This window comes from Euleptes europaea, chromosome 14 (assembly GCF_029931775.1).
Source record: "Euleptes europaea isolate rEulEur1 chromosome 14, rEulEur1.hap1, whole genome shotgun sequence".
Taxonomy (NCBI): domain Eukaryota; kingdom Metazoa; phylum Chordata; class Lepidosauria; order Squamata; family Sphaerodactylidae; genus Euleptes; species Euleptes europaea.
Genome location: NC_079325.1, coordinates 25,944,112 through 25,951,850, shown reverse-complemented (window position 1 = coordinate 25,951,850; position 7,739 = coordinate 25,944,112). Strand labels below are relative to the sequence as shown.

The 7,739-nt window shown below is 49.8% G+C and overlaps 1 non-coding gene across 1 annotated transcript; it reads right to left on the bottom strand.

The window, feature by feature from the left end:
* Window positions 1-3,251: 3,251 nt before the first annotated feature.
* TRNAC-GCA (transfer RNA cysteine (anticodon GCA)) lies at window positions 3,252-3,323 on the bottom strand. The gene has a single exon. It is a non-coding gene; the product is annotated as a tRNA-Cys (tRNA).
* Between the last annotated feature and the right edge of the window lie 4,416 nt (window positions 3,324-7,739).

Sequence of the window (7,739 nt, the reverse complement as noted above, 5' to 3'; positions counted from 1 at the left end):
ATAAATCTACAAACATAAGGGTTTAAAACAGCAAGTTATTAATCACAGGGGAAGTACACAGAGCAATTTTAAAAGCCCAGCAACATGCCATGCCACAGTGTCAATTTTATTCCATTGGAAACAATGGTTCAGGTAGGGTGTACAGAACTGTTTTCCTTTTCCTGTTTCATAGCTGACTGAAGGTATGCATAAGCTTGCAACTACAGCCCACTCACACAAAAACAGAATGAATCCCCTCTATTACGCAGGCCAACTTAATCATCATCTACTGACTGCTGCAGATGAAACTGCTATTAAAAGTGGACGCTGCAGGGTAGGGTTTCCAGATCCCTCTTTGCAACCGGCGGGAGGATTTTTGGGGGGCGGAGCTTGAGGAGGGCGGGGTTTGGGGAGGGACTTCAATGCCATAGAGTCCGATTGCCAATGCGGCCATTTTCTCCAGGTGAACTGAATCTCTATTGGCTGAAGATCAGTTGTAATAGCAGATCTCCAGCCACCACCTGGAGGTTAGAAAACAAAACCAGCACACAAATCTCAATGCAATACAATTATATTAAAAGTTGCAAGGTGACAAGTGAATACTTAACTCTAAGATAACGACAAACAATATACACACAAATATACAAAACAGACTAATAGATTCTTCTTTCCAAGGTAAGTACATTGACAATTTTGCAATACAGATATGATCTAAAGTGTACTTTAGATTGTCAATGTACTTACCTTGGAAAGAAGAATCTATTAGTCTGTTTTGTATATTTGTGTGTATATTGTATATTTATTGTTCGTCGTTATCTTAGAGTTAAGTATTCACTTGTCACCTTGCACTTTTAATATAATTGTACTGCATTGAGATTTGTGTGCTGGTTTTGTTTTCTAACATTACTATACAGCACAGAGCCTCGTTTTTCTCCGGTTATACCACCCGGAGGTTGGCAACCGTATTGCAGGGGCTGGTTCATGGGGTTACAACTCTGCCAAGGGACCCCCCTTCCCCCCCCCCCGTCTGTTGTACGGCAAGGACGTTTCAGGAGGAGGATCCCGTTACGACAACGGGTCCCATTTGCCTCACACAGTCACCTCTTTCTCAGGAGCCTCTGCTGGGGGGCGGGGGGTTGCGCCGGTGCCCCTGAGACGGGCCAGGCCTTCAGGCGCCGAGGCAGCAAGCGGCCACTTCCGCTTGAGACCCTCCCCCTCCGAGCTCGGCTATGCCCAAGGAGCCCAGGCGCCCGAGAGCCAGGGCAAGTACAAGCACAGCCCCCCGCCCGCCCACCCCCTTCACCTGTTTCTCCCCTGCTTCACCAGGCCACATACCGGCCGGGAGCTTAGCGACACCTCAGCCATCCCCTGCTTCCGGGTCCCGGCCGTCCCCTGCTTCCGGGTCCCGGCCGGCGCGCGCCGGAAATGACGCACGCCGAGGAGCTCGAGCCGCTCCTCTCAGACGGCTGGAGGACTGCAGGGAGGGAGTCGCTCGCCAGGATATGGGGCGAGAAAGCAGGGGAGGTTTTGCCTTGGGCTTCCCGCTCTCTTAAGTGCACGTTTCCCCCAGCCAAATTCTCAAAACTCAACAATAAGGCCCCCCGCATTCTTTGACCTAATCCTTTATTTGCACTTTGTATTAATTTTATATTAGGTATTGATTTAATAATATTGTATAGGATAAGACCTGGATGGCCTAGGCTAGCCTGATATTGGGTGAAAACGCACGGTCGCTTTATCCTCCTTTAATCCCTGTTTCAGCCAGGATTCAGCCAGGATCGAACACATGCGTTTCGCTTAATGTGCGTTCGATCTTGGTTAAAACAGGGATTAAAGGAGGATAAAGCGACCATGCATTTTCGCCCCTCGTCAGATCTCAGAAGCTAAGCAGGGTCAGCCCTGGTTAGTCTTTGGATGGGAGACCACCAAGGAAGACCAGGGTTGCTGTGCAGAGGAAGGCACTGGCAAACCACCTCTGGTAGTCTCTTGCCATGAACCCCCCCCCCCAAAAAAGGGTCGCCATAAGTCGGCTGCAACTTGACGGCACTTTACACACACACATAGGATAAGAACAGGTTAAAAATAATACCAGGATTAGCTCCGTTAGCAAAAGTTTATACAATTTATTTCTAGATGGAAGAGGGAGAGGGGGAAGTCATTCTACTGTCAAATTAGTGATACTACTTTATTATTATTATTATTATTATTATTATTATTATTATTACTATTTAGTATTGGACGTTGTTTTTATGCGGATATATTAAATGAAGAAAATAAAAGATAATTTTTTTAAAAAACAAAAACAATAAGCCCACCACCACCACCACCACCATGCAGAGTTTTGAGAATTTCGATGGGGAAAATGTGTGTCTCTCTGTGTGTATACAGTGCCGTCAAGTCGCAGCCGACTTATGGCAACCCCTTTTGGGGGTTTTCATGGCAAGAGACTAACAGAGGTGGGTTTGCCAGTGCCTTCCTCTTGAGTGCAAAAGACAAAAACAAAAAAAAATGCATCTCAAACCACTTTCCCAGCAATCAGCCCGATTCAAACAAACAGTCATCAAAGAAATCATAGTAGAAAAGGGCAAGAGTCCAGTAGCAGCTTAAAGACTAACTGTGTGTGTGTAAAGTGCCGTCAAGTCGCAGCCGACTTATGGCGACCCCTTTTGGGGTTTTCATGGCAAGAGACTACCAGAGGTGGTTTGCCAGTGCCTTCCTCTGCACAGCAACCCTGGTCTTCCTTGGTGGTCTCCCATCCAAATACTAACCATGGCTGACCAATGTGCATCTAGAGAGCTGCAAATCCAAGGCAAAACCTCCCATGCGTTTTCGCCCATATGTGGTTAGTTGCGACAGAGAGGACTTTTTGTTTTATTTGTTAGGCATAAAGGGAAAAAACTCATGCTTGTGCCTAGGGATAATAATTTATTGATACGGTCTGTTTGACCAGCCAAAGGTTAATACATAACATCTGACTTAATAAAATTGCCACACTAGTATAAATTACAAAATTAGATAAAAGACTAATGATATTAAAATGTAAGATATTAAAACAAATCACAAGATTTAACTTAACATCTTAATATTTCTAAAAGTATAGCCCGGTTTAGTAATTTTTTCTGTTCTATTTTTGCAAGTTGTAATTGCGAATTAACTGAATATAGTTTCTTTTGGGTTGATTTGGTGTAGCCTCTGTTTTCCTTGCCAGAGGCAAGAATAAAAATACAAATCAAAAAATAAGGGGAATTTTTGAAAATATTGGAAAGAAAACCAGGGGGCACCCGGACTTGAACCAGGGACCTCTTGATCTGCAGTCAAATGCTCTACCACTGAGCTATACCCCCATGTGACTATTAGGCAAGAGCAGTAACACTAGTTCTGACTTCTTGCTCTGTCATATATTTGCCTAACCTTTGTGTACCATAATAAGTGTATTGACTGACGTGTTCATCACCTCTCTTGTTACACCAAGAAGCTATAATTATACTTCATTTTAAATAGGTAAGTGCTTTGATTGCTGAAGGCCTTCAGCTTTTAGCAAGGTGGCTGAAAATTTGATAATGCCACTCAAAATGGCATGTGATGAACAGTTCTTCCCCCTCTCTATGATGTGGGGGCAGTTTTGCCCATAGCCTAATGAGCTCAGAAGTGGCATAGTGTGGGAAAGGCAGCCATGTGTAAACCTGACTGTGTTATACTCTCCCCACTCTCCAGTTCCCATCCCCAAATCCTTACTTTCTGTGACATGAGTTGGCCAGCCAACCTGTGTGGGGAAAGAAAGAAAGAAAGAAAGTGAAAGAAAGAAAGAAAGAAAGAAAGAAAGAGAAAGAAAGAAAGAAAGAAAAAAAAAGACTCCACCCCAAAAACCTCCCGCCGGTTGCAAAGAGGGACCTGGCAACCCTAGTGGCAGAGCATCTGCTTGGCATACAGAAGGTCCCAGGTTCAATCCGTGACATCTCCAATTAAAAGGATCAAGTAGTTGGTGATGAAAAAGACCTCTGCCTGAAACCCTGGAGAGCCACGGCCAGTTTGAGTAGACAGTACTGACCTTGATGGACCAGTGGTCTGATTCAGTATAAGATGCTTTCATGTGCATGTGTTACGTGCAATGGCCTTCCTAGGTGGACAGGGCTAATAAGAGACATCACAGCCTAGAGTGGACTCTGCTTTGCAACGCTAGTAGCTAACCATCCAGGGAAGCAGAACACAAATATACAGTTCTCACTCCACTGATTCCTGACATGCAAGTAATGTTGGCTCTATGGAAACACTGCCAGATTCACCAATTACAGAATAAAAAAATAAGGGTGGCCTTTCCTTTGTATTTATACAGCTCGTTTATTAATAATCCCTGCAATAACACTTCTGTAAATTAGGCCACAATGATTATGCTCAACATAATTAAATAGAAGGATTTGAAAATGATGCTTAGCTGAGGCCACCCAGGACATGAAAGGCTGGAGGCCAAACTGCAGGTGATGCTGGCATTCCATGACTGGAACTCCAGGTTTATTTGGACTTAAAAAGCAACTGCGATGCTGCTTTTGTGTGAGGGAAAGGGAGGTTTAATTCTTCTCTTTTTCCCTTATCAAAAACCTCGCTGCCCTCCTCCTTTCGTTCCCCCCCACCAACCTTTCCAGACCCTGGACTCACCTTTAACACCCAGGTGACAGAAGGGAACTCATTAAACCACAAGCATGTCACATTGCAGTTGTGACATCAGGCACATGACAGGAAAAAGGCAAGTCAAAGTGTCGAGGCCAGGATGGTGGACAGCTGGGGACAGGAAACTCAGGTCAAGTACCAGAGGACCAAACCAAAGATTAGGGCCATGGAAGAAACCGCGCCACCACCGAGAGACTGCTGGCCCTCTCAGTTGGCATGCAAAGGAAAGAAGGATGTGTGGCACCTTTATTTACATGGATGTACACTAGAAGCAAATCCTTCCCCAAAGTAGCAAAACATGGATAGCTTTGCAAGGCTCGATCAAATAGGGGCTTTCAAGTGAAAAGCTGAGGTGGTTTTCCATTGCCATCCTCTGCAGTGTGTTCCTTGGTGGTCTCCCTTCCAAGTACCAACTCTACATAGCTTCCATGCTATGATGAGATCAGGCTATACACTACACCACCTTCTCTCCCGCTATCAACCTAGTATAATGAAAAAGAGCCTCTGATTGTATCTGTTGTGTATGTATATAAATATGTTGCCAGTAAGCAGGGGAAACCCGCGGAGCTTGGGGTTCTCCGAGGCTCCTAAGTCTGTACGTGCCCCCACATCACTGTCTGGGGGGGGAGTGGCCGCAGGTGGCCAGGGGGGCATATAAGCGGGGGGTCTGACCACTGTAGTTCAGTTCTGTTCTTGTTCACAATAAAGCGGTTGCCGTTGGAACTCCATCTCCGACCTCGTGTGTCCTCCCCACACGGACTTAACAGTGGCGACGTAGGCTGGTAGGCAGTCTGGCTGTCCTGCTGAAATCACTCTTGCCTCCGCTGCATCTTCGATACCCGGTAGGCAGCCCGGCTTGCCTTGCTGATTCACGGTGACACACTTGGGAGACGCAACGCCCGCTACGCACAATGGCCACCAAAGGTCCCATGGAGGCATTCGATACTGCCCACCCCAGCGAGTGGGAAAGCTACGCCGACCGCCTCACGTTCTTCCTTGATGCGAATGACGTCACTGACGTCGGCAAGAAGCGCTCGCTGTTCTTCAGTTTGTGGCCCTCGGACTTTCCAGCTGGCGCAATCCCTGCTGGCCCCCGCAAAGCTGAGCGAGACACCATTTGACGCTATCATGGCGGCGCTGGGAAACCACTTAGCCCCCCAGCCAACACAGCTCGCCCGCCGACTGGACTTCCACTTGCAGGACCAGGAACCTGGAGAGTCCGTCGCTGCGTACCTCACGGCGCTCTGCAAAATTGTGAGGTTCTGCTCCTTTTCGGACCTCAACGGCGCGCTGCGGGACCGGCTCGTCTTCGGCCTGAGCAATGAGAAGGTGCGCCACCACCTCGTGGCTAAAAAGGATGTCTCGCTGGCCGCAGCCGTCCCATTCCGCAAGGGACCGCGTCCTCTCCCGAGTTCTCAACTGGGTGGGGAAGGAGTGGCTGTCGTTCCGGCCAGAGGAGGAATTCAAACTGTTTGCCGCCTGCCAGTACGAGCTGTCTGTGCACAAGGGGTGCCTGCTCTGGGGGAGCCGCGTCGTTATCCCAACGATACTCTGCTCGAGAGTCCTGGAGGCCCTGCACGCCTGTCACCTGGGAATCGTCCGAATGAAGGCGCTCGCGAGAAGCTATGACTGGTGGCTGGGCATCGATGCCGCAGTAGAGGAATGGGATAAGCGATACCAACCCTTCCAGGAGTCCCGTCCCGAGATGCCGCGTGCACCGACCCATCGCTGAGAGTCGACCCACACCCCCTGGTCCCGTATTCACTTCGCGGGGCCGTTCCAGGGTAAGACCTTCCTTATAGTTGTGGACTCCTACTTGAAGTGGCTGGAAGTGGTAGCCGTCTCCTCCATGACCTCGCGAGTGGTCGTCCGAGTGCTGCGCCAGATCTTCGCGACACACGGCCTGCCAGACACGGTGGTTTCGGACAACGGGGCTCAATTCAAGTCCTCCGAATTCCAGGACTTCATGGCGAACAACTTAATTTGCCATGTAACCTCAGCACCATTCCACCCCACCACCAACGGTCAGGCGGAATGAATGGTGCGGACAACCAAAGATGCACTTGTCTTGTCTACAGGGACTGGGACATGCGGCTGGCAGATTTCCTACTTTCCCAGCACACCACGCCCTGCACAGCGATGGGCAGGAGTCCCACGGAGCTCCTGATGGGCTGCCGGCCAAGGACCCTGCTCGACTGACTGCACCTTGACCTGTTGTCGGAGCGGCCCACAGCCAGGGAATCCACTGCCACCCCCAGGATCATGGAGCAGGAGGATCCGGTCTACGCCTACAACTACAGCGATGGCCCAGCCTGGATCCCGGCCACGGTCCGGGAAGCGACAGGCCCGGTGTCCTACAGGGTCACTACTCCGGAAGGGTGGGTCTTGCGGCGACACATCAACCAACTGCGCCGCCGCCCCGCAGACGTGCCCAAATCAGTTGCCGCTCCGGAGACACCGACCCTTCCCATCGCTGCGGAACGGGAACGCGCTGTGACGGTGGGGGCAGAGCAACCCGGGGACCAGCCCCCGACTTGCCCGGCGGGCCCCTCCGAAGACTGAGCAGCAGGAGAAACTGCCGCCACAACCGCAACTGGCTCAGCAACTATAGAGCGGCCGGTAACCCCCGTCCCAGCACTGCGCCGCTCCCAGCGGGCACGGTCAAGGTAGGGCCATCTGAAAGACTTTAAGTGCTAGAAAGATCGCTTGAACTTACGGGGGAGGGGTGTTGTGTATGTATATAAGTATGTTGCCAGTAAGCAGGAGAAACCCGCAGAGCTTGGGGTTCTCAGAGGCTCCTAAGTCTGTACGTGCCCATTGGCCACTAAGGTTGCTTCCCCCCCCATCACGGTCTGGGGGAGAGCGGCCGCAGGTGGCCAGGGGGGCATATAAGCGGGGGGGGGGGGGTCTGACCACTGTAGTTCAGTTCTGTTCTTGTTCACAATAAAGCAGTTGCCGTTGGAACTCCGTCTCCGACCTCGTGTGTCCTCTCCATGCGGACTTAACAATATCTTTTTAAAACTAGTGCCTACAAATGGCTGCTCATGTTTGGGGAATCTGTAGGTGTTCTGCTGGAACCCAGAAATGAAATTAGA